Below are 4,303 nucleotides of genomic sequence, written 5' to 3' on the forward strand. Positions count from 1 at the left end.
AAAATGTAAGGTCAGGGTACAAGCAACACAAACAACACAAGACTCCTGGATGCACAGGACTCATGGAGCACCATCTAGGTTCTCTCCAGGCTGGCACCTGAGATGCATTTTCTTTCTTTTCTGCTTTAACCCCTGAGTCTGCTAGCACTTTTTCCATATTTCTTAGTCCTTTAGGAAACAGAAGGCTGACTTTTTTCTAACTTATTCCTTAGGAACAAACCCCAAGTTGAAGCTAAACTATACCCCTGGCAACTTTCTGATAACCTGCTTTAGCTACTTCCCCCTGTGCCCAGGCGTCATTGTACTCTTCCCAGTCCTGTCTTGGAGAGCCCATTTTCAGCCTGAGCACACACAGATGGACATTCTGGTTACTAAAACATTCAAGTGATTCTGTATTCACTGGTAAAGAGCACTGCCCTGAGCAGTTCAAGTGTCCCAGCCCCTTCCCCAAACCCCCAGACTGCCATGGTGCCTCTACAGCAGCTGTAAAGCTCACCTTCCACCCAGCCAGGAGCTCCAGGACCCTGCACCAGGCCTCTAGTCTCTGTCCCTTTTGATTGGCCAGTGTTTGCATACCTTTCTGTTGCCTTGTTAAAATCAAAGTTTCTTGTCTTGTCTTTCCTCATTCTTTCTTTACTGTAGTAACTCTTTAATGTTTTACAACTTACATCTTTCTTCCACATACCGACATGCCTTAAGTCTCTCATATAGATCTATGTCTTTAATACATCCCAGTGGTTCTTAAAGTATGGTTTCCAGACCAGCAGCATCAGCAAACCTGGGACATATTAAAAATGCAAATTCTTCTGCCCACTCCAGACCCACTGAATCAGAAACTAGGGCAGGTCCCAGGACTCTGTGTTTTGAGAGGCTCAAGTATTTCTGATGCACACTGAAGGAAAAACCAACCAACCAACCAACCTATGATTCATCACATTTTCAAAGCCCCCTATCAAATACCAAACTTTGATACTTATGTTGTATATTTTACTATTGAGTTTGTTACAAATATTTTATATGATGTATAAAATTTATTTGAGATATGGACTGACTAGATTTGTCAGTTTTAAGTTATGATTCCATTTTGGGAAAGGTAGTGGATAGAATAATCGATATAGTATAATCGATATAGTATTGAATATCTGCCATGTGTCAAGCATCATGAGAAGTGTCTTCACATATTATCTCAATTAATCTCCAAACCACTATGAGGTAGATATACCCCCATTTTACTAATGAAATTGAGGCCCCAAGGCAAATAATAGTATTGTTATTGATTTTATAAATTTACTCAGAGAATCACTAAAGTGATTAGAGCCAGAAGGAAGCTAATAATCTCTTTACTTCTCTATTCTTTTTACAAATAAGTGAAAGGTTAAGTGATTTGAATACCACATTGCTAGACAGCTGGGACTAAAACCGACATACCTAACTTAAAATATGTGTAAAGTGTAAAAACTCAGAGTATGGAATCCAGAGGTTTGCCAGACCATTCATTAACAAATAACTAGCACCATCTGCAGTTGGGACAAACACATTCTTTAGATAGAATTTTAAATGTTTATCACAAATCTCTCAAAATAAGAAAAATGTCTAGATACCACACTCCTGTCATTAACATGCTTAGTGTAAGATGCAGTGTACGTACTTGACTTTGTCGTATCAAAAATTAGGACAAGGTCACATAAGTAACATATTGTATAAATCATCAGAATACCTTTACCATTCGTAAATATGGAAAAGTCTAGAATTCTTTCTGTTTAATCAAATCGAAGTCTTTTAATTTGGTTAAATCAGTCTTATAGTTAGAGTTACTTGAGATAAGCTTTTGAGTACTTTATAATAATCAGTTTCTACAAACAACATGTTTAAATATACAAATCTTTCTAATGCAGAATACATTCTGATACAGAAGTATCACTATGTGTACCTTTAAATGGGGGTAGTAAGAACCACTGCCTATACAGATCCGTGGTTTCTACACAGCCTAAAGTGGAAAGTGAGAGGGAACAAAGGGACCATGAACTTGCCATCTTTTAGAAAGTGTGCAGTGTTCTACCTTTATATTGCAGCTAAACTGAAAACTAAAGGGAGCTGAAATGAGTTTCTTATACCCATGTAAATATCCCAGTTCTTTCACATAAAATGTTTCATGTCCTAATATACAGGTTCATTGCCAGTAAGAATTGCTCTACTGCTTGTTATTACATGACTAATGCTTATAATTTGCTTTAACCAGGATCTCTGCAAAGCATCAGTTTCATTCATCACGTTTCATGACCTGGTGAGAGTCCCTGCGATAAGTCCAGTCTCCCGCCCCATTTTGAGATACCACCAGTGTGACCAGAGGAAACCATCTGAAGGCCCAGAGAAAGGATCTGGAGGCTTCATACAAAAAGCCTGAATACTCAGGCCGGCCGAAACTCAAGAATAGAGGGGGAGGAGGTAGCTCCTCTTCAGTGTTACCCAAATCTGCCTGTTAATCAGAGTCATTGAAGAGCTTTTAAAAATACAAGCTCCTAGGCGACACTCTGAAGGTTATACACTGGTAATTTATTGAGCATATATTTATTGAGCATTTACAGTATAACAGGTCCTATTCTAGGTAGGTCTTATATACAAACTATTGATTCCTTGAATGCTCACAACTACTCTATGTCTTATGTACTACTGTTTTGATGATATAGAGGCTCAGTGAAGTTTTTGCTGGATTTCATACAGCTAGAGAATGACAGAGCCAGGATTCAAACCCAGGCTGTCTGGCTCTAGGACACACATTCTTTCCCCACCCCCACCCTCTCTTTAATTCCTCCCCGCCGCCACCCCCGCCCCACTTACACCCCTGACCTATGGATGTTGCCATTTCCCCTTAAGAACTAGATCTCTGAAGGCGGGGCGTCTCCTCCCACACGCTCAAGGCATGCACTTGGCTGGGAGCACCTGGAGCCTGGCACCCCCAGTGCACTCAGGGGGCCTGGTGTACCTACGTATGGTCTGTGGCTCCACCTGGGGCATGAACCCAGGACCTTCTGCTGCGTGTAAAGCAGACGTGCTAACCACTACACTATGGAGCCACCCCCTAGGGCACACATTCTTAACACTATGCTGCCTCTGGGCCAGTTAAGAATTTGATACAGGCACTATGCTTTCTCCCCACCTACTTCAGATCTTAGTGTAAAACCATATGCCTTATAGCAATGAGCTGTTATTAACAACAATAACAAAATTATGCCAGTTTTCAGGAGTTAGACATGGTAGGGAGCAGGGGAATAGGTATGATTATAAATGGACAACCCCAAGGAGGTCTCTATGACACTGAAAAACTTCTGTGTGTTGATCGTGGTTATCAGTCACAAATCTACACGTGATAAAATGACAATACACTCATGTTGTATCAATGTCAATTGCCTATTTTGGCATTGTTACATAGATGCCCATTGGGGAAACTGGGTGATCAGTACACAGGACTATTCTGTACTATTCTTGTAACTTCCCGTGACTCTATAATCATTTCAAAATAAAACAAACAAAAAGCATATGCCTACCTTCTGCAAGCCCCAAGTCAATTAGAGGCTTGTCTCTATAAGACTGGCTCAAAGATCATCTCTGAAGACAAATCTGCTAAGGGCAAGAAAAGCACAATGACTCTGGGCAGAGCAGGACTACAATGGCAGTGGTGGTAGCAGCAGCTAAGGTAGCTAAGCAATGTCACCCTAACTTTCAGAGTTAAGCACTTCGCTGACTACTAAAAGGAGGCTGAAACCAGTTACTTATATCTTGCAGTAATCCCAAATGGCTAGTGTCCAGCTAGCTAAATAAGAACCTCTGAGGAGAGAGCTAAATGACTGCATAGAATCCCTGTCTCACATCTCGAGACTCTTGAATAGGTCAAGGACAGGATCCAGCAATCTTACTGAAAAAGTTCCCAGGTGATATGAGTTTGAGAATCTCAGATTAAGGAGCAGCTGATAAAGATGGTTCCCCAGTAATATCTCAGAAGTCAACCATCACGGGGACTGTAACCCAAGGTCTTGGTTGGTATGGCTCAGAGAGAATCATTCTATTCATGCATATAAAAACATCCAAAATGTATATACCCTTTTCTTAATGCTATATATAAACAATTAAATTTTACGATCAATTCTTTTTTTCTATTGTCTCTCCTACTTGCTTATTTACAAAGTTCCTCATGGCAGAAATGTAGTTACAAACAACAATGTGATTCTATTCAAATATTTTAAGATTCAAAGACCATTAGGTACTACTGCTAAATTAAGAATGATTTTGGCTACTCAACCAACAG

The sequence above is a fragment of the Pteropus medius genome, unplaced genomic scaffold (assembly GCF_902729225.1).
Source record: "Pteropus medius unplaced genomic scaffold, Ma_sr-lr_union100, whole genome shotgun sequence".
In the NCBI taxonomy this organism is placed as follows: Eukaryota; Metazoa; Chordata; class Mammalia; order Chiroptera; family Pteropodidae; genus Pteropus; species Pteropus medius.